The sequence below is a fragment of the Carettochelys insculpta genome, chromosome 2 (assembly GCF_033958435.1).
Source record: "Carettochelys insculpta isolate YL-2023 chromosome 2, ASM3395843v1, whole genome shotgun sequence".
Classification (NCBI taxonomy): domain Eukaryota; kingdom Metazoa; phylum Chordata; order Testudines; family Carettochelyidae; genus Carettochelys; species Carettochelys insculpta.
In genome coordinates, this window is record NC_134138.1 from 207,355,164 (window position 1) to 207,378,233 (window position 23,070).

At 44.5% G+C, this 23,070-nt stretch overlaps 1 protein-coding gene across 8 annotated transcripts in view; it reads left to right on the plus strand.

Moving 5' to 3' along the window:
• The window catches only part of THRB (thyroid hormone receptor beta), a 300,896-nt gene that overhangs the window by 157,504 nt on the left and 120,322 nt on the right, over nucleotides 1-23,070 (plus strand). The window contains exons 1-2 of one of the 8 annotated variants that reach the window (XM_074984455.1): nucleotides 22,332-22,369; nucleotides 22,453-22,556. The exons of 6 other annotated variants lie outside the window; for them this stretch is intronic. The gene's annotated coding sequence lies outside the window, so the exon portion shown is untranslated. Of the gene's footprint in view, nucleotides 1-22,331; nucleotides 22,370-22,452; nucleotides 22,557-23,070 lie in introns of those variants that run through there. One more of the 8 variants, XM_074984454.1, reaches the window with a different exon arrangement.

Consider the following 23,070-nt stretch of genomic DNA (forward strand, 5'->3'; position numbering starts at 1 on the left):
AATGCTGTAAGAGCAGTAGGTGGTATACAACACATTCTCCTATTTGTACTTTTTGGGAAAAGAACAGGTAAACTTCACTGTTAGACAGGAAGGGTGCCTCTACACTTGCATTCCTCTTTTGAAAGAGGTATGCAAATGAGGTATACATTTCAAAAGAATACAAAATATTTACAGATGGCTGTCAATTTTTGGTCACTTAAATGTGTTTTTGTGTGGTATCCATAGGACCTAGTCCAAGACCCAGTGAAAGCAATGGGAACTCTTTCCTCTGACTTCAGAGGGTGTTGATTCAGGACCATTTTATTTCACTCATTTCTCCAATAAACATAGAAAAGGAGTGAATTACTTAAATTTCATGTCTATCCCAATACTTCCTCTCAAAGTACTGTGCTGGCTATCATCCGAAAGGCATAGGGAGAAATGTTTGAAAGTTAATGAAACTTGCAGAAATTCTCACTAGATCAGAGCATTTTCCCCATGCCAAGTATGTCTTATGACTTGCATGCCTCTACATTTTCTTCTGTTTAATGATGTTTTCTCTTGAAGCTTTTGTTGAGCTTTTGACTCTCAACTCTTACTCATCCTTTGAATAGTCTCCAGAGGAGCACCCAAGTTAGTGTGTAGCTTTGCAGCAAAAAACAAAACAAAATGAAACAAGTAGTCCTGAAGCACCATAAGGACTAACAGTTTTATGTCTTAGGTAATGAACTTTCATAGGTAAGACACACTTCATCCTTTGAAGATGGTTAATATAATTGTGATAGTTCCCATTTCCTTTTTTCCCACAGCTCCCATTGGCCATGAACACTGAACCATGGCCAAATGGATCTGCCAATGACCATACCTGTGGATGTGCAGGTAAATAACGTGTCTGATGACTCCACAGGGTTAGCCGGGATGAACCGTGTCCAGCCTGTGGGCTGCTTATTGCCCATTCCTGCCTTAGCTCCTTGTCCCAGCCTCCTTGTCCACACCCCCAGCTTCCTTTCCATCCCATTCCAGCACCAACCTCCCAGTTTCCTTACCTTGCCAGTCCCAATTTCTGCCCATGCCTCCAACCTAATCTCCCAGTCACAGCTTCTGGATGTTGCCTATATCCGTCCAGTTCCAGTCTTGTCAGTCTCCCATCTAACCCTTTCCCTCTCCCTGGCCTGGGTTTTGGCCCTTTTGAATTTGACTCAGATGATTTTTTGCTCCACGCTGCCTCGTTGCCAGCAGAGAGGTAGCATAGAGAGCACAGAAGAACTGCTCTTAGTTCCAATGCCTGGACCCGCCGCCCCCACCCTCCAGCCCAGAGCAATAATTACAGGAAATGTTTTAGTCAGCCTCTGTAGCCCCAGATTACCATTATGTACCATCTCTGTGCGGGAGCTGTATGCACAGTCTCTGCAGTGCTAGGGATTGTGAGAAGATGGAGCATGCTCCATGAGGACAAAACTTTTAGTGACTTAAACTGCCAAACTCCAATGAATACACACAGACTGAGGTTTTTCAAAGATTTATAAATTGGCCAAATTTGGTTAATTTTTCACAGGAATGACAACGCACTTCCCTGACATAAAGGCTGTGCTTCCTCTTTTTACCCTTCTTCCCTGACATTTCAAGTCCTGAGCCAAAGCAGGATGGAACTAGAGCTTCCCAGAGAAAAGTTGACCAGAATATTTTTAAACGTTGCAAAACAGCTCACCATTCCCCATCCTCGTTCTTGGAAGTAACTGAATTGTTTTGGCTGAAACTTTCCAAAATTCAGGCTGTGGCAGACACCCAGAATAGATAATGTCAGCAAAACTGTAAGCAACTGAAAATAGTACATGTTCAGCAACCTTCAAAATAGATGGTGCCACCACCCCCTCATAAAACTATAATATGTTTATTGGATATTCAAGAACCTTATTTTAGACATGGCTGCAAATAAATATATACACTTACGATGTGGCACACTCTTCTTAAATACCTATTACTTAATTAAATAATCTGCTATGTGCATTAAATCGTGCCATCATAATCTGACTGTACTAACTGCATTTGTTGTTAATCATGCTAATTGCCTAATTTAGACTTTTATCATATAAAATTGAGGTTCAGATGCTCAGTGCCTTTTATAACTAATCACACAGGATGTAATAAAATATTTATAAAATTTTGTCCATTCAAAATGGGAAGGAAGATCAAAGAATATGGAGTGCAAGTGGTATGTTCATCCATCCTCCCTGTTGAGGAAGGGGTCCAGGTAGAGATCTTTGAATCATGGAAGTAATGTGTGGTTGTGCAGGTGGTGTGAGAGAGGGATTTGGTTTCTTGGACCATGAGATTCTGTTTCGAGAGCAAGGATTGCTAGGAAGTGACGGGATCCACCTAACGAAGAGAGGAAAGAGCATCTTTGCGGGTAGGCTTGCAAACCTAGTGAGGAGGGCTTTAAACTAGGTTCATTGGGGAATGGTAACCCAAGCCCTGAGGTAAGTGGGGAAGGAAGAAGGTACAACAAAGGAAGAGCACTCGGTCAAAAGGAGAATGTAGGCCAATCAGTTTATTTTCTAAGGTGTTTGTACACGAATGCAAGAAGCCTGGGGGAGAAACAGTAGGAATTAGAGGTCCTGGCACAGTCAAAGAAGTATGAGGTGAAATAATGGAGACTTGGTGGGATGACTCACATGACTGGAGCACTGTCATGGAAGGGTATAAATTGTTCGGGAAAGACAGGCAGGAGAGAAAAGAGGTAGGAGTTCCAATTTATGTGGGAGAGCAGTATGATTGTACAGAGCTCCAGTTTATGGAGGGAGAAGAGACAGCTGAGTGTCTTTGGGTTAAGCTTAGATGTAGTGTTTGGTGTCTGCTACAGGCCACCAAAGTAGGGAGATGAGGTAGACGAGAATTTCTTCAGACAACTAAGAGAAGCTTCCAAATCACAAGTGCTGGTTCTCATGGGAGATGGTAATCACCCAGACATTTATTGGGAGACCAATACAGCAGCACACAAACAATCCAGGAAGTTTTTGGGGAATGATGAGGATAACTTCCTGGTACAAGTGCTGAAGGAACCTATCAGGGCCATGCACAGCTTGGCATTCTGCTCAGAAACAGGGAAGAAATAGTAGGAGAAATAGGAGTGGGTGACAACCTGGGCTGCAGTGATCATGAGATAGTGGATTTCAGGATTCTGACAAAAGTAAGAAAAGTGAGCAGTAAAATGCAGACCCTTGATTTCAGAAGCATAGACTTTGACTCCCTGAGAGAACTGATGGGCAGGATCCCCTGGGAAGCTAATACAAAGGGGAAAGGAGTTCAGGAGAAATGGCAGTATTTTAAAGAAGTCTGATGGAAGGCACAGGAACAAACCATCCTGATGCACAGTAAGAAAAGCAAATATGGTAGACAGCCAGCTTGGCTTACAAGGGAAATCCTTGGTGAGCTTAAAGTAAAAAGGATGCATATAAGAAGTGGAAACTAGGGCAGATGAGTAAGGAAGAGTATAAATATATGACTGGAGAAAGCCGGGCAGCAATCAGGACAGCAAAGGCACAACTGGAACTGCAGCTAGCAATGTGAAGGGCAATAAGAAGGGCTTCTACAGGTATGTTAACAATATGAGGGTTATCAGGAAGCAAGTGGGGCCGTTATTGGATGAGGGAGGTAACCTGGTGACAGATGATGTGGGAAAGGCTGAAGCATTCAATGCTTTTTTTGCCTCAGTCTTCACGGACAAGGTCAGCTGCCCAACTATGGCACTAAGCAGTGCAGTATGGGAAGCAGGTGGGCAGCCCTCAGTAGGGAAAGAATGGGTTAAGAGCTATTTTGAAAAGCTAGATGCACGCAGATGCACAGGTCTGGATTTAATGCATCCAAGGGTGCTGAAGGAATTGGCAGATATCATTGTAGAGCCTTTGGCTATTATCTTAGAAAACTTGTGGCGATTGGCAGAGGTCCCGGATGATTGAGAAAAGGCAAGTGTAATGCCCATCTTTAAAAAAGGAAAAGACAATCCAGGGAACTGTAGACCAGTTACCCACACCTTAGTCCCCAGAAAAATCATTGAGGGAATCCTCAAGGAATCCATTTTGGAGCACTTGGAAAAGGGGAAAGTGATCAAGAGTAGTCAACATGGATTCGCCAAGGGCAAATCATGCCTGACCAATCTGATTAACTTCTATGAAGAGGCGGCTGGATCTGTGGACATGGGGAATTCAATGGATGTGGTATACCTTTACTTTAGCAAAGTTTTTAAGACAGTCTCCCACAATATACTTGCCCAAAAGTTAAGGAGGTATGGATTGGATACATGGAGTGAAAGATGGGTGGAAAACTGGCTTGACAGATGGGCCCAGTGGGTAGTGGTCAATGCCTTAGTGTCTAGTTGGCGGTTGGTTTCAAGTGGAGTGCCCCAAGGATCAATATTAGGACCAGTACTGTTCAACATCTTTATTAATGACCTGGATAAGGGGATGGATTGCACCCTCAGCAAATTTGCAGATGGCACTAAGGTAGGGGTTTCGGTAGATACATTGGAGGATGCGGATAGGGTCCAGAGTGACCTAGACAAATTGGAGGATTGGGCCAAAAGAAATTTGATGAGGTTCAACAAGGACAAGTATAGAGTCCTGCACTTGGGATGGAAGAATCCCAAGTACTATTACAAGCTGGTGACTGACTGGCTAAGTAGCAGTGCAGCAGAAAAGGACCTGGGGATTACAGTGGATGAGAGGCTGGATATGAGTCAACAGTGTGCCCTTGTAGCCAAGAAGGCTAATGGCATACTGAGGTGTATTAGGAGAAGCATTTCCAGCAGATCCAGAGAAGTTATTATTCCCCTCTACTTGGCATTGGTGAGGCCTCATCGGGAGTATTGCATCCTGTTCTGGGGACCCTAGTGTGGAAAGGATGTGGACGCACTGGAGAGGGTTCAGCAGAGGGCAGTGAAAACGATTAGGGGTCTGGAGCACATGACCTGTGAGGAGAGTCCAAGAGATTTGGGCTTATTTAGATTGCAGAAAAGAAGACTGAGGGGCCGTTTGATAGCAGCCTTCAACTTCATGAAAGAGGGCTCTAAAGAGGATGGAGGGAGACTGTTCTCAGTGGTGACAGGTGACAGAACAAGGTGCAATGGTCTGAAGTTACAGAGGGAGAGGTGTAGCTTGGATATTAGGGAAAACTGTTTCACCAGGAGGGTGGTGAAGGACTGGAATGTGTTACCAAGAGAGATGGTGGAATCTCCATCCTTGGAAGTTTTTACGTCCTGGCTTGACATAGTCCTGGCTGGGGTGACTTAGTTGGGGTTGATCCTTCTTGAAGCAGGAGGCTGATTAGATGGCTTCCTGAGGTACCTGCCAGTCCTAGAATTCTATGATTCTATGGTTCATTAATCTCTTAAACAGTGCAGTAAAATATTACACAGAAAATGTCACTGAGACATATGAAAAAGGTGCTTATGACATGAAAATAGTCACAGGAATGAAGGAAGCAGAAAACAATCACTTAGCAGAAAGACTTCACCTCTTCATTCCTCTAAATACCTAATACTGAATAATTCCACAGTTCCCTCAGGTGAATATTCTCAGGGTAGTCTAGTGACTGTGTCAAAAAACAATGGGTTTGTATTACACTTGAAGCATTTTTGTTTAGATATACCTCTTGGAGCTGGGAATTTACATACCACTCTTGTTGTGGAACTCTGTTTCAAGACAGACATTTTTTCTTTCTTGTTTGTAGCACTGGTCCTGACTCATTTCTAAACAAATGACCCATTGGCCTCTGGTCAAACAAGACTGTTTTCTGATGTCTTCATTTATTATTACTCTTCTGATTAATCTTGAGGCATACAGTACACCCCTAACTTAGGTGGAGGCTGCATTCTTGTGCCACCCCATGTAAGTCAAATTTTGCGTAACTCAGAGGAGCCAGGAAACTGACCATCACAGCAGCGATGCTCAGTTTCCTGTCTCCTGTGAGTGGCAGGCAGCTGAGAGCCTGGCTCTGGGCTGCCCATTCCTCACAGGAGTGGGGAAACTGACAAGAGTTAGGCTGCTGCCCCTGACAGGAGCTGTGAAACTGGTCCTGTCCAGAACAGCAGCCTGAGTCTTACCATCCCTGACAGAAGTGGGGAGGCTGCTGGCCCTGACAGGAATGGGGACAGCAAAAGTCAGGTTGCCACTCTTGTCAGGTTTCCCTGCTCCTGTCTGTGTCAGCAGCTGCTCCTGTGAGCTTCCCTGCTTCTGTGAGTGGCAGGGAGCTGGAAACTGGCTCCCAGCTGTCTGCCACTCACAGGAGCCAGGAAACTGACCAGGTCCCCGCCACTAAGAATCACGTTAACCCAAGATTTCTGCAACTTGAGTGTGTGTATTTCAGGGGTCTACTGTACGAGTTAGACTGACAGGATCTCTGGAGAAGATGATTTAGTATTAAATGGGGAAGCTGCTTTATTTGAAGGTTCTGGGGCCTGAGAGAGAATAAAGTCATTATCTAGGGTCAGGAGTATCTAGAGCACAGATTGATAGTAAAACTAGTCTTCAGGGGGCTTCAGCATCTCAAACCAGGAGCAGCTTTCCTTAATGGGTGACTGTAGAAGAACTCGGCAGCTCAATGCTCCCAGGCACTGATTGGGATGTGGGTCCTAATGATAGCTCCAGTGCAGTTCGTGAACCCCAGGGCAGCAAATCTGGCCATGACCTGGTCAAGGTCCTCAGACAGATGAGCCTCTGCAGCAGGATCGAGTTGATGTCCCTTACGATCCGGTGAGGGAAGTGACTGAACACACATGACAGGGACAGAGGGAGGGAGGGAGTACTTGGGTCCTTGTGTGGTGGGGGTTCACCTGTCCACTCCCCCTGAGCTCTTCAGGAGCCCCTTCCCCATAAAGCTGCCCCCTCCACAGCAGCAGGGCTGTGTGAGGGCAGGATGGCATGATCCCTTGGGGAAGGGGCTTCCCCCCTCAACCCACTTCCACCCCTCACACGCCCCAACCCTGCTTCCCGAGGACCCGCCCTTTCATGGGACACCCTCCCTCCCTATGCAGGGACCACTGCCCAAGGGTGCATTACCTCCAAGAGGAGGGCCCCAACAGTGGACTTCCCCACACCAAACTGGTTGCCTACTGAGTGATAGCTGTCAGGGGTGGCAAGCTTCCAGAGGGCATTGCAACCCACTTCTCCATGGGGATGGTGGGCTGCAGCTGGGTGTCCTGTCTCCAGAGGGCAGGGGCGAGCCAGGTTCAGAGCTCCAAGAAGTTGGCCTTCTGCATGCAGACGCTGCTGGTTGTCCCACTGCTCCATGACCAGCTGGTCCCACCAGTCTGAAGAGGTGTGGTGCCTGCAGAGCCACCTATAAACTGTGAGGGGGGGCAGATGCAGGTGCGTAACTCTTGCAGCGCGAGCGACAGCCCTGAAGGTGATCTCTGGATTGTCCTCACTGAGGAACAGGAGAGCAGCTGCCAGAAAGTTCAGCATGAGACACATCATGTCTGCGCGGGGCCACCAAGAACCCGGGGCAGTGCTGGCAGCACGGTGCCCAGGGACTGGCTGCATCACCTGCAAATGCAGGGCCAGTACAGTGATCGTTTGGAGATCTCTGCTGTCCCTCGCAGGGGTAGGTGAGCACGCAGCAGGGTCAGGGAACAGCTGTCCAGAGGGTTGTCTTTAAGCACCTGTCTCCGCAGGGCTCTGGCACCAGCTCCCGGACAGAACTGGTGACCTGCAACCCTGGCTGACATGGTTCCAGGTGGTGGTAATGCTGAGAGAGCAGCCGGGCTGTCTGGCCACGCTGGTGACAGGGCGGATTGCTCTTTCGATGCTCCTTGGTGCCTGAATGCAATCTGTTGACAAGAGCGTTGTCACAAGATATCTTCTGACACGAACTTCTGCCAACAAAACCCTGTAGTCTAGATGTAGCCTTAGAATGTGTTGCTTGACTCCAGCTTCCTGCTCTCCTCATCTGGCTCAATTCTGACTCTATCCAGCTGCAATCTTGTGCCTGACCCGTACATCCGGGCATTCTGACCTGGCATGCTTCTAACCCTATGACTCATTTCCCAATTGCACCTTTGCAGCTGACTAGGACACACTGGTGGCCTGTGGCCAGGCCATGACACTAAGGTATTCAGATAGATCATGGTTTCCCAAACGGGGGGGGCGTGAAGAAATTCCAGGTGGGGTATGAGGCAAGCCAGCCCCCCCATTAACCACCTCACTCTTTGCTTCTCAGCCCCTGACATTTTATGTGAGTGACCTGGCGCAGCTGCTATAAAAAGCAGACAGCTGGCAAAGTGGAGCTAGCTACCTTATGCAAATGAGATTGAGTGAGGAGGAGGAGGATGGGGTTAGATGGGGGCTGGGGGTGCCTGGCTTTGTAAGAGGACAGGGGAGGGGCTCAGGTGGGCGGCTCACAGGGCTTGCAGGGCTCAGGTGGCCGGCCAGCTTGTGGGACTTGTGGGGCTCAGGCGTCTGGCTCCAGCAGCATGGGGCTTGGGTGGCTTGGGCTGGTGGGTGGGTGGCTGGCCCCAGCAGTGCGGGGCTCGGGTGGCTCGGGATGGTGGTTGGGCAGCTGGCCCTAGCAGCATGGGGCTTGGGCAGGCAGCTCGGGTGGCTGGCCCGCACCTGGGGTGGGTGGCTGATGGGCAGGTGGCTGGTCCCAGCATCACAGGGCTCGGGCAGCTGGTGGGCAGGTGTATGGTTGGCCCTGGTGGTTGGCGGGTGAGTGGATGACTGGTCCTGAAGGCATGGGGCTCAGGCAGGCGGCTCTGGCAGTGCAGGTCTCAGGCGGGTGAGTGGCTGGCATGGGCAGATCTGGAGGCTGGCACAGGGATCAGGCAGCTGGCCAGCTGGGGCTGCACCAGGCAACCACAAGGGGCCAAGAAAAACTATTTTTGCTTAGTTTTAATTTTAGATAACATTTTCATATCAAGTTTCTGTGTTTATTTTAAAATATGAATTAATTTTTTTGTTAAAGGGGGGTTGGATGATGGAAAAGAAGAGGTGGTGGGGTGTGAGGTTTTCTCAAAAATCAGAAGGGGGTGTGATATCGAAAAGTTTGGGAACCAGCGAGATAGTGATAAATTTCTTTAGGTCATTCCCTACCATAGTACTAGGCCATTTCTTCTTCTCAGTGTGGCTAATCTAGGATCTGTTTTATTTTTCAACTCCATTGGAGCCTGTTTCTCTGAGTAGATCTCCTTTCCTCTCACTTTGTCCTTGACCTCAGAAAGTCCTTTCTCAGCAATAGTACGTTTGGTTTTGTTTTTATCTGGGAGTGAGAATTGCTTCCTGGAGAGCCTCCAGATGCCAATTTACCTTTTCGTTGGCATCATTTCCAGTTATTTCATGTCAGCCAAGCCGTGTCATTGGATGAGGCAAACTGGGTAGTGCTGAATTGGTCCAAAACTCCTCCTTTATACTTTGGCATGTCCTAGACGCACCTCATGACACAATTGCTCTTTTCTCGAAGTAGTTTGAAGCTTCAAAACAGTACTCGTCCAAAAGGAAACAAGCCAATTCTGGGAGCTGATGCAGCACACGTTCTTCTCTTGGTATCCCTTTTGCCAAAACAGAATAATCTCTAATTAATAATACATGTCAAAAGTGATGACATAAAGCTGGCTAGGCATGGTGTTAGAAGTGTTTGTACAGTATGTTAGCTGTTTTTTATTAGAATACTTTTCTTCCTGGGGCTCCTGCCTGCACTTTCAGTGGCCCTCCTCCCCCAGTGACCCAGTCCCATGCCTACGTTTATTTTTCAGAAGTGATGCTGCCATACAATACTGCATTTCTGAGGCTCCATCTTGAAGCTAAACATCTACTTTTATATTAAGAGACTCTACCTAAAAGGTTTGTTTATTTATTTATTAATTCGTTATTAGCTTAGGTTGATCTCTCCCATGGTGAGAAACCCATAGATGAAATGTCCTTGACACTGAGTTCTGATCCTAGGAGTTGTGACCTGCAGCAGGTCAAGAACAGAGATCAAGGGGCCACAACCACCTGGTTCTTTCCATATAGTTAAAGTGGAGAAGGTTCCTGGCTAGCTGGGAGTGGGGTCTTTGTATGGGTAAAGTTGAGAACTGCTGTCTTTGAGGATAATCTGGCAGAATTCCTCTTCTTGGGGAGAATGTTTGCACTCCGTGAGGTAAACCACCATACAGAACACAGTCTTGCTGGATCCCTTGGTATCTCCATGAGCCAAGGTTTCCTGTGCAAAGGTCTCTTACCCCACCACTGGCTCTGACCTCTGACACCTCTCCCTCCTGGGCAGCGTGACTCCACTGAGGTTGCATTACCGTGATCTTTTCCTGATGTGGTGGCCTCTAAGACCCACTGAGAAGGAGTGCGTCATAGCAAAGATGATATATCCAGAGTTCCCTGATGATATTACTATTAATTTGTTTTGATCTGGAATGGACAATGTGTCTGCTTTAGCCTGCCCATTAATACTCCCTTGGTGCACCTTCCCCAAGCCTTCAGAGCCACACAGGGCTACTGGCACAGCACTCCAGCAGCAATTCAGTTAATGGGCTTGATACTGACTCTGTCATTAAGGTAAAAATGGTACTGTCATTGACAGCCTTAATTTCAGTGACTTATATCTTTCAAACCTCCCCTCCTTTTATTTTCAACAGAAATTCCTCCCGCTTCATTTTCTTTGCTGAGAAGTGAATTCTTTCAAAGCCTTGTTAAAAACCTCCTTTCGGTTATTTATGTGAAGGTGTTGAAGCAAGCCTTTGTTTCCCAGTTTAAAAATGTTCTAGACATTTGGGTTTGATTCTTGCTTCACCAACACTGGTGTTAGTCTGGAGTAACTTCAGGGAAGCCAATAGAATTATACTAATGTAAAATCAGAGTAAGAATGATCAGAACAGGACCCTTGTTTTGATCACTGTTACTTTATAAATTACATTCAGTTTACAATGTCAAATTTGACATGCCCTTTCATTGGTTTTAAATGCAGGCCAATACCTTTGCATACTCAAAGAAATGTGTTTGAAGTTGCTGTACAAAAACTTAAAAATTACATTCATACTGTGCACAAAAACATCTTTTCCCATAACTTAGAAAGAGGTACCAGAAAGAGGGCAAGTGCCCAGAATATTTACATCCACAGAGGTTTGAATGCCTACATTATTATGGCAGCAAGACCAGCACTTTATAAAATTTTAAAGCCCCAGTATGATAATTATATTGCATATTTATAAGTGAATGATGGGATGAATAAATTATGAGAGATGGAGTAATTTGCAGCTTCAGGGATAGGAAGTTGCTGCTTTGAAGCAAGTAATCTTAAAGTGTATGTCTCTTTTAAGCTTGTTCCTTTGCCCAGTAAATTTAATAGCAAAACTCTCCATGATTTCAATTAAAACAACATTGGCTCCTTGCCTAATTTTGAAAGCTGAGTGTTTGGTTGTTGATCTTACATGGATGGTGACAACTTAAGGATATCACTATTTGCTGGTAGCATTGGCTTTGCTTAATTATATTATATACCTTTACAGTAAGACTGAAAGATTTCAGGGGAAGTGCTAGCCTTACTGAATCCAATGGTACACCTCCCATTGACTTCAGTGGGGCTACATTTGTACCCTTTATTCACCAAAGACATTTCCTGGTGTGCTGCCGTGTTATAACCAAGACCTAGGTTTGATTTATGCTGCTGTCTCAGTCCTCGGAACTTTAGGAAATACAGTAGAAACCGAATACAGACACAAAACCCTGCAGTGATTCCAATAAAGGTTGAGCCTTTCTTAAATATCACAAAATAAGTCATGTTGGGCCTGGTCAGCATAAGATAGGAAACGTCCAAGGAAACAGCTAATCCACAATACACATGTAACTTTTGTGTATTTTACTACTATTTAATTTTATACAGAACCTTTTCCTCTTCATCTGTTTGCATATATTTGCCACCTTTCCTTCATAATACTTTACACCTGCTCTGTAGCTCATTTAAAAAAAATATGAAACTCCCAGAGTGCTTTTATAAACATTGGGGTGTTGATTTTGATATTTTTATTTTACTTGAACAATAGGCAAAACTGTGCGTTAAATGAGCAGGTTGAGATCTGAACCACGAGATAGTTAGGTAATTCAGATGTAAGGCAACCACACATGCAAGTATGCATCATATGGTATTATGCTGGATATTTTGTGTCATTGTCTAATCATTATTTTTAAAAAGAACCCCAGCAGAAAATGTTTCAAATTACTCTGCCCCAAGTGTGCGTATATATATGTTTAAGTGGTTCCATGAATGTTCAGTCCTGTTTCATTTACTGTGTGCTCCATAACAACAAGAGAGGACTCCATGCTTCTAAAACTAATTTCCGTGTTTACTTTTTAAACATTCTATGGGACTGCTGCAATTCCAGTCATGTGCAAACAGACTGTCTTCTTGGGGGCTCTCCAAATTCTTTTCTCCCACAGTTTCTGCTCTTTCCTTCAACTTCCATGCAGGTTTCAACATCTTTGCTTCCAACAATTGTGTCTTTGTGCAAATGTTTACTGATTTACTGGGGCCAGAGGACTACAAGTACGCAGCTCACGCTAGAGCCATCTTTACTGCTAGCCCGTTGCAGCCTGTTAGGCCTCGTATTTCTTCCGGTCTGCTAGCCCTCATACTACTCTTCTGCTGTTTTTTATGATATCGCAGTCAGTACAGTCTGGGCGGGGCCTTGCTTCCACCCTGTTGCTGTCTTCGTGCAGCTGAGGATGGCATTATTTTGGTCTTGTGACCTGCTCATGTACCTGCTGATTCTCCTGTGTCAGGCCAGCTGATGGCTGAGGCTTCATGTCCTTCTAAGCCTGGCATTGTTCCCATGTGTCTGAGTGTCCTGTGCTACTACCACTGTTCCACAGCTGTTTTGGTTTTGCCTCCACTGGAGTCCTTATTCTGTAGCAACCTCCTATGACCAGTGTTATATAGCAACTTGATGGTTGCCTTTTGCCATTCTTTTGGGTGGCCATTTCCTGGCTGGACCCAGACTTATTCACCTGTGCATAGTGGACTCAAGTCCTTTGTGACAGCAGGCTGCCAGCCAATCTTTGAGTTCTCTTACCTGCTTCTGGGTGTACTGATCATTGTTCCTGTGCTGGAGTGCAGAAGACTAACTCCCACACAAAGCAGAGTCTCGGTTTCCTGGCCTATCAGTCCTTGTGTTCGGTTCCCTAATCTTCCCTCTAGCAACCTGTGCTCCTCTTCCCATGTTGCATACAGGTTGCTATAAGTCCTATGCCTGATCTAATTTTATTTTTAAAGATACAGTAATATCCACTTCCTGACCTAAGGCTATTGAGGAGACTGGTGAAAATTGGGTAGGGTAAGGTGAATGCAGATAATTTAGTTATGTTTCTGTGTCTTCAATGTCTACTAGGAAAACCACGTGGGTGTCTGAGATTCATGTGACTCAGCTGACAGATTGCAAAAACTGGTCACGCTACTTCCTTTACACTGGTGGCTGGGCCCGGTAAAGGAAGCAGGTTTGATTCCCCTGTGCTGGAACAAGTGCTCCCTGTTTGGCAAATAAAAAGGGTGGGGCTCAGGGAGAGAGGGAGAGAGGTGTGGTGAATCAGAGTAGTCCAGCAGGTCTGTGGAAGGTGTTTCCTGGGGAAAGCTGAAGGAAGGAGAGCAGCAAGGAGGGTTTTATGGGTGATGTCCTCAACTCCTTATATCCACCTTGCCTCAGTGACCCACTGTCAGTCATTATCTAGTCTCTGCCTCAGGAGGCCAGCTGCAGTCTGAAATGTCCCCTCGTCATTGGCAAGGGGGTGTGGACCTATTGCCTTCTCCAAATCTAGATTAGTAGATTCCCAAAAGAAATTAAGACGTAGGCAGGTTTAAACCAAACAAAAGGAAGTATTTCTTCATGCAGCACACAGTCAACCTGTCGAAATCTTTGCCAGGGGATGATGTGAAGCCCAAGACTTTAACAGGTTTCAAAAAAGAGCTAGACAAATTCATGGAGTGAGGTTGCTTAATGGCTGTTAGCCAGGATGACTAGGAATGGGTCCCTAGCCTCTGTTGTCAAAAGCTGGGAACGGGTGGTGGGAGGGATCCCTTGATGATCACCTGTTCTGTTCATTCCTCTGGGACACCTGGCATTGGTCAGTGTTGGATGAAGATTTCTGGGCTAGATGGTCCTTCCATCTAACTCAGTATGGCTGTTCTTATGTTCTCCTGCCTTGGCTGCTCCTCTGAGCTGTAATACCTCCCTGTAAAGTACCTCCTACTGTGTGAATATATAAACTGTCAAAGCAAAATGTTTATTAACGTGGGCTCTGAATTGTAACCACAGAGTGGCCTGATAATGTCAGATTAGATAATCTCAATGTACACATAAAAGAAATCCTGGAAAGCCAAAACAACAAAGTGTGTGTGCCTTGGTTGGATACAGGAGTGTTTGGGTTTTGGGCTGGTATTCACAAATAAGTGTTCATTTTTCAGTTCAGTTACTTGTATTATTCACTACTGGGTGAAATCCATTGCAGTGAAAAGAGCTCATGCAAGCCCTGTATTAGTTCAAGTCTTCACTTGAAGCTTAAGTGGTGCGTAAGATCAGTGCAGCCCCTGTGCCCAGGATGAATTTCACCCTCTTTTGACTGAGCATCATCTGATTATTAAACTATGAGGTGGAAATTTTTCTGGACAGTAGTCAAGGTCTCTTTATGGGAACGTATATCTGCGGTGCTCATCACTGTGACATCTGGGCAGTTTACAAAATGAGTACTGTTTAGTCCAGGACAACTTCTGCTTACTCTCTAGGCTGGTTGCCGGAGAGAAGAGGTGGCAATAGAGAGAGATGCCAGGGAGATGAGGTGTTGCTGCCAGAGGGAGATGAGCTGTGCCTCACCAGAAGCGGTAGGAGGTAGGTGATGAGGGACGTGGGCTTGCACATCAGTGGGGAGTAGGTGCTCCTGGTTTGTCTTCTTGGATCAATGTTCCAAGAGTGTGCAACCTTTTCAGTCCATAATATGGGGCCAGGAAGTGGGGCTGGTCAGGATTTGTAGTCAACTATCCTGAAATTCTGCCCTGGCCAGTGCATTAAGGTGTAGAGATGCTGTCTGGAATTTTACTTGCCACAGAAGTCTTGCCAGCAGAGTGGGAGGAACATGCTGTGGAGAGCTTCTTTCCTGTTTTTCCGAGCAGAACAACATGCTTCACTACTACTCTGGCGCTGGTGCTGATGACAGAGTAATACCTTGGTTGGGAAGGAGAGAAAGGCAGGGGGAATAAGAGGAGTGATTATGTGCCTGTCAGTTGATGTTATGTAAATTAACCTTTTAGCCAGCCATCTTTCTGTGGGATTAACTGAGTGCTATGGCGAGGTTTTGTCCTGTCTGTGTAAACAGGAGACCCTTTCCGCTTCCTCACTTTTCCATCCTCTTGTGTCAGAACAGGGCCGAAAGCATTCTCACTTTGCTGTGTGTGTAACATTCCTTGCAGGGCATGAAATGTTCAATCATTCTGGGGCAGTTTTTTTTAAGGCATGTTATAAAACACAAAACACACCAAGAATTGCATGTTGGAAACCCGGGCCTGCCTTTGCTCATTGCCAAATTACTTTACCGGCTCACTGCAAGTCTTTCTGATGGGGATGTAGGGAATTCCTCAGGTTGGTAGGCAAAAGCCTTTCTCCCAGAAAGAGGCTCGGTGGAGATGACACACTTCTGTGCAATATGTGCTTTTAATTTTGTACTAAATGTGTTGTAAATTTTCTCCATTTATGATGATAATCTTCCTATAGCAAAAAAACTAGGGCCTGCACTATGTTTAAACACACAGGTAAAGGTGCATAACCATAAACCGTATAACTTAACAGGAGCAGAGGTGTCCTTTTCCTATTTAAGGAAGTAGTCCTACAGCTCTTGCTCATGTAAGTAGTTATTATTCGTTCAAGAGTTACTTTGATTTCTGTGAGACTACCATGCGATAGGGGTTGCAGTACCAGGCCCCATAGCTGTAAATTGTCTTTAGGATAGGGACGAAGTGTGCTTCATTCAGGAAAGCACTGGGGTCTTTCAAAAATAATGAATTCTAAAAAATGCCTACAGCTTGTCAGGAGGAGTTCGTAGAGAGAAATAATCCTTTGTCAACGATATACTACATTGTGGGGTTTTTTTTTCTGATCTTAAGTGATGCTTTATAGTGTATAGCAAAATCATGTGGGATGCAAACAAGTAACAATGAAAAGTGTCATGTAGCCATCATTTAAGATGAACATCAAGTAGAGGATCAAATTGCTGTAACGCAATGATTTTTCATGTATGTGTCATCCCAGGCAGGTGTTAAAGAAGCTAATCATTACCAATAACAGCCCCAACAAACAGTGCTGCTTATTTTCCAGTTACTGTAGAAATAATAGTGAATCCTTATGACATCCATTTGAGGCAGGTTTTATTGACCTTAGTTGAGAGAGAACATCCCTGACACAGTTTATGTGATTTGCTGAACACCTCCCTGGTAGTCAGTGGCAGAGCTGAAACGAAAGTTTACTAAGGGATTCCAGGCCCATGGGGCCATGCTCAGACCACTGGACCATGTAGCTGCCTCTGACCAAGCTCATTACAATATAAGGCAGGACCAGAAATTCTTTTCATTTCCCAGTTCTGTTGCATCATCTTTTCTATTTATTTGTGCAACAAACAGGTAGAAATACACAAATAATTTTAAACATCTCTGCACTCCCTCCCTAAATTTTTATGAATTTCCCATTCATCTTGTGTGTTGTTGGCAGGGAATCTGGTTCAGCACGAAGGTACAAAACTAGGCATTGTGAGACCTGAGTTCTAATGTCAACTATACCTGGTTTTACAAACACCAGTCCCTGGGGGCTCAACCCTGCAAACACATAAACAAGTAGTCCCATTGTGTGAATATTCTCCGAGATAAAATAATATTAATATTAGAAGTGAGGCTACATTTATTAAAGATTGCAAAGCGCTCTGTGATCCTTGGATAGAAGGCTGTTTAGAAGTGCAAAGTAAGAGTAAATCACTGGAAATGGATGTATGCATTGGTTGCCTGTTATAACTAGCAGCAGCTAAAAGTCGACAGTCTAACATAAGCAGCCAAGCATTTTGGATGCTTATTCAACCGCCCTTCAGTCAAGCTAGAAATAGGGATGGGAGTCTTTTGAGAATGGTTTTATTTGATTTTCAGTAGCACTTGGTTCCGATCCTGGCAGAATTGGCTTTGTCTGTGTATGTGAGTACTGTCACTTCTGGTTGTAGCCAGAAGAATCCCATCTTGTAAAAATTCCCCTCTGTCATTTACCCATGCTTATATAAGAAGTCCGCTTGAACCCAATGGGATTATGTGAGTAGAACAGAGGGAAAATTTTGGACAAATGGTTTCTTCTCTGAAAAATGCAGTTTCAGTCAACCTGAGGCTTCTCACAGATTCAACTAATGGCTTTGGCCAGTGGTTTTTTTTTTTCCTTTTCCATTCACAAAATGTCTGGAGCAGAAGGTTCTCGTAGTGCTTCCACCAGCCTTATAACCTTTAAACCAGCAATGAGGGGACTCTTCTGGGATTCGGGAGACCCAGTTCAATTTCTTTCTCTGCCTGTTACAGAACAGGGTGGCCTTTTCCATTGCAGCATAGTGTCACAGCCACTGAATGAGAGAGTTATTCTCACTCTCCCTGGCCTCATGACTATTCAGATAGAATCATAGAATCATAGAAGAGTAGGACTGGAAGGGACCTCGAGAGGCCATCGAGTCCAGCCCCCTGCCCTCATGGCAGGACCAAGCACTTTCTAGACCATCCCTGAAAGCCATCTATCTAACCTCTTCTTAAATATCTCCAGTGATGGAGATTCTACCACCTCCCTTGGCAATTCGTTCCAGTGTTTGATCACCCTGACAGGTAGGAACTTTTTCCTAATGTCCAACTTGAACCTCCCCTGCTGCAGTTTAAGTCCATTCCTCTTGTTCTATCCTCAGAAGCAAGGAAGAGCAAGTTCCCTCCCTCTGCCTTATGACACCCTTTTAGATACCTGAAAACTGCTATCATGTCCCCCCTCAATCTTCTCTTTTCCAAACTAAACAAGCCCAATTCTTTCAGTCTTTCTTCATAGGTCATGTTCTCTAGACCTTTGATCATTCTCCTCTGGACCCTCTCCAATTTCTCCACATCCTTCCTGAACTGCGGTGCCCAGAACTGGACACAATACTCCAGCTGAGGCCTAACCAGCGCAGAGTAGAGCGGGAGAATGACTTCTCGTGTCTTGTTCGCAACACACCTGTTAATGCATCCTAGAATCATGTTTGCTTTTTTTGCAACAGCATCACACTGTTGACTCATATTTAGCTTGTGGTCCACTATAACCCCTAGATCCCTTTCTGCTGTACTCATTCCTAGGCAGTCCATTCCCATTCTGTATGTGTGACACTGATTGTTCCTTCCTAAGTGGAGCACTTTGCATTTGTCCTTATTAAACTTCATCCTGTTTACCTCAGCCCATTTCTCCAGTTTATCCAAATCCTTTTGAATTATGACCCTATCCTCCAAAGAAGTTGCAACCCCTCCCAGCTTGGTATCATCTGCAAACTTAATAAGTGTACTTTCTATGTCAATATCTAAATTGTTAATGAAGATATTGAACAGAACCGGTCCTAAAACAGACCTCTGCGGAACCCCACCAGTTATACTTTTCCAGCAGGATTGAAAACCATTAATAACTACTCTCTGGGTACGGTTATCCAGCCAGTTGTTCACCCACTTTATAGTAGCCCCATCTAAGTTGTATTTGCGTAGTTTATTGATAAGTGTATTATGTGAGACCGTGTCAGATGCTTTACTGAAGTCTAGGTATACCACATCCACCGCTTCTCCCTTATCCACAAGGCTCGTTATTCTATCAAAGAAAGCTATTAGATTGGTTTGACATGATCTGTTTTTAACAAAACCATGCTGGCTGTTCCCTATCACCTTACCACCTTCCAAATGCTTGCAGATGATTTCTTTAATTACCTGCTCCATTATCTTTCCTGGCACAGAAGTTAAGCTGACTGGCCTGTAGTTTCCCGGGTTATTCTTCTTCCCCTTTTTATAAATGGGTACTATATTTGCCCTTTTCCAGTCTTCTGAAATCTCTCCCGTCTCCCACGATTTTCCAAAAATGATAGCTAAAGGCTCAGATACCTCTTGTATCAGCTCCTTGAGGACTCTAGGATGCATTTCATCAGGCCCTGATGATTTGCAGACATCTAATTTTTCTAAGTAAATTTTAATTTGTTCTTTTCTTATTTCAACTTCTAAACCTACCCCTTTTTCACTAGCATTCTCTATATCAGGCATTCCTTCAGATTTCTCAGTGAAGACCGAAACAAAGAAATCATTAAACATCTCTGCCATTTCCAAATTCCCTGTTACTGTTTCTCCCTCCTCACTGACCGATGGCCCTACCCTCTCCTTGGTCTTCCTGTTGTTACCAATGTATTTGTAAAAAGCCTTCTTGTTTCCCTTTATGCTCATAGCTAGTTTGAGCTCATTTTATGCCTTAGCCTTTCTATCTTGCTCCTGCATGCTCGTGTTGTTTGCCTATATTCGTCCTTTGTAATTTGTCCTAGTTTCCATTTCTTATACGATTCCTTTTTTATTTTGAGATCATGCAAGATCTCCTGGTTAAGCCAAGGCAGTCGTTTGCCATGTTTTCTATCTTTCCTACGGAGCAGGATAGCTTGCTTTTGGGCCCTTAATAATGTCCCTTTTATACAAGATGGCACATCTTCAACAAGAGAGACTCAGTGAGGAAGACCCAGCCTAAAATAACCTATAACCATGACGCCACACTACCACCACCATATCCTTTTTCTCTAGTCTTTTGTTTCCTTTGCTCTTATGTTAAACAGTCCCGGGAAATAAAAGTAAAGAGTTTGGTTTTGGTTGCATAATTTGATCCAAAACACATTTTTTCTCACCTCTTTAAATTCACTCACATATTAATTTTTCTGGTTCAGTTGGCGTCAAAGCAGTTTTTTCACCTGTTTATTAGAACTGCCAGCAAACCAAAAACTGTTTTTTCTGTGCATGAGTGAGACGGGATTGCTTACATGCATATAGCTTTTAGGATTAGACCCATAGTTTGTTGAAAGCTAGTGTCCTTAAATAAATAATGCTAAATAATGGTTGACATTTAGCTTACTATGATGGTATGTTCAGTTTGAACATAGTTTCATTCCTGATACATAAGAAAAGCAAAATATTATTGCAATGCCAGTGTTTAAGCTACCATTTGCCAAGCAGCATTTTGTTGATGACTTCTACTTTAATATGATTGCATGGCCTGTTTAAACTGCTTACTGCACATAATGGCTGCGTCTGCACTAGCAAGTTCTTTCGAAAGATTTCGAAAAAGGAAGAGGTCTCTTTGGGAAGATTACATGCAGCATCTACATACAAAAAGAGTTCTTTCAAAGGTAAGTCGAAAGAATGTTGTGCTCCTCTCAAAGTCACTCTTCCTTTCCCATTTCAGGAAGAGCGCCCACTTTCGAAAGCTTCTTTTGAAAGAAAACGTGTGTAGACGCTCTGCAGGACCTTTTTTTCGAAAGAGCAGTCCTTATGGAGCCTGATTTTTCGATCCCTGGACTATTCTTTCAAAAGAGCAGGGGCTGTGTGAACACTCTCTTTTGAAAGAGCAGATCACTCTTTTGATCTGCCTTTTTGTGTGTGGACGCACTCTTTCAAAAAAGTTCTTTTGGAAGAGATCTTCTGGGAGGGCTTCTTTTGGAACATGTCTGTAATGTAGACATAGCCCATATAGCCTATAATGGACCTGTAACATAAAAGAAACAAAAGTCTATAATTAGAAAATTTTGGAGGACATGTATCTTAGGTATAATGCTGACTTATAAACTAATGTGGAATGTATGCTGTTTGTATGTGTTTTCAGACTCTGAGACCATTGTTTCATTCCAGTTACATCCTGTATGCAGTAAACGGATCTCATAATGTGATCTATGGGGCAGAAGTTCTACTTGAATTGTATAATTCATGTTTTCCCATATGCATTACATTTTTAAATGGTATAAAAATTCAGGTTCTTTAAACATCAATCTATTTTTTCTAGATTTATTCAAAAGGAAGCTATTACTTTTGTAAGTCTGTGTCTTGAGGTTTTTCACAGCTTAATTTTTTTTCTGTTTTTGGTACTTTGAAAAGCTTTCCTATCTTGCAGGTGTGTTTGAGTGACAGGAGGAAATGAGCTGAAAGAATAGCTTAAGGTGCCTGTTTATTTTTAGCTGTTAGGAAATATAACTTTGAAGAGTAATTAGAGCATCCTGAGTGCAGGAAGATTTGGGAGACAGGAGAGAATCCTTAATGTTTCATTGTTAAAAATAGAGATACTGTAAAAGCCAGATTATGTGGAATTTGGATAACCAGCATGCTCCATTAACTAGCGCCTGCTCTGCCAGTGGCCACCTGGCCAGGGGTAGATGCTGCAGGGCCAGGGTGATTGATGTCCCAGCCATGGCCTGTGGCTGCAGTGCCAGCTCTTCAGCCAGTGACAATGTGGCTGGGAGCCAGTTGCTCTGCAGGGGCTGAGGCCGGTGGCTGCGGGGCTGACCGGCTATCTGGCCACCAGCACCAGCAGCAGTGCCGGAAGTTGGCTGCTTAGCCAGGGCTGGCATTCATGAGGCCATCTCTTGGGCCAGTAGTCGTGGCACTGGGGCTGGGAGAAGGCTGCTCGGACGGTGGTAACAGGGTCATTGAACAGGGCCAGCAGCCTCAGTCTAATATAAGGCACATTTGGTTCTCCAGCACCCCTAGATTCTCAGGGGTGATGTTTCTCAGATCGTGCCTCGAGATAGTTCAGGCTCTTCTTGCTTGATATTTTCAGTGAGTGACCTCCCCGACCCAGCACTACCCTTTGAGAGTTATTGTCACCTGCCCTCAACAAATAACAGGCAGTCCTATATCACCTTAGAGACTAAATTATTTATTAGTTCATGAGTTTTCATGGATAGAACCCACTTCTTCAAATGAGTGGAGAATCCCATAAAGCTCATGGACTAATAAATGTGTTAGTCTCTAAGGTGCGACAGGACTACCTGTTATTTGTGGTGCTATAGACTGACATGGCTACGTCTCTGAGACTGTTCCCCCTGCAAAGGCAGGGCAATTGTGCTTTGCTTGCAGGAAAAATAAAAGGTTCGCCATCTTCTAACCCACACATCCTCTGTTTCATTGCTGGGTCTGGAGCAGTGTCTGGAGCCCACCATACCCCCTCACTGAGGATTTCAGGCAGGTTGATATGCACTGATTCACTAGTCATGTTCTACTTCGTCTCAGGCCACCCTTCATCTCCACGATACTTTCCCAAGCATATTGCCACCACGTAGCATGGTTCTGCAGCATGTGGAAGGTCTAACTATTCCCCTGCTGTGGAGTGTCTAAGGTGGGTCCACTTACCTCCTCAAACATGCACAAAGAAGACACTTGTGTGCAAAGTCTGAAACAGACGTTTCTTCTATGTTTCAGACCAGGCAAGGGGAACACAAGATTCTACACTGAATATTTCTGTTGTGGAGAGTTGAACTGAAAACTGTGTTTAAAGGAAAGAAAAAACATCTCTGCATTTTGATGTGAGTGCTTTTTAAGAACTCTTGAAATATTGAAATGACCTTTGTGGGAAGGTTGTTCTACTCATGCTTTATTTAAACTTACTTTCACAGCAACAATCTGTTCTGCATAACTGTTTCTTTTAAAATAAAGTATTGCAGTAGTCTACACTTATGTTGTACTTTCAAACACTTCTGAAGGATGAGTTGGTTAAGAAATTGGACCCCTCTTGGGCTATGTCTAGATTACAGCGTTTTGTCAACAGAAGGTTTTGTCAAAAGATATCTTCCAACAAATCTTCTGTCGACAGATCACAGTCAAACTGCCAAGCATATCACAAGAGCGATATGCTTTGTTGACTCTGTGTGGCTGGACTGCCTGGCCGCTCTGTTAGCAAAATGGCCAACGGGAAGCACAGCTGACAGTGCTGCCTGGTGTCCCGTAAATGCTGTCTGTCGACAGAGGGCCTCCTGGAAAGTCCAGACCAGCTTTCAGTTGACAGATCTCTGTTGACAGAGGAGTTATGCCTTGAGGGAG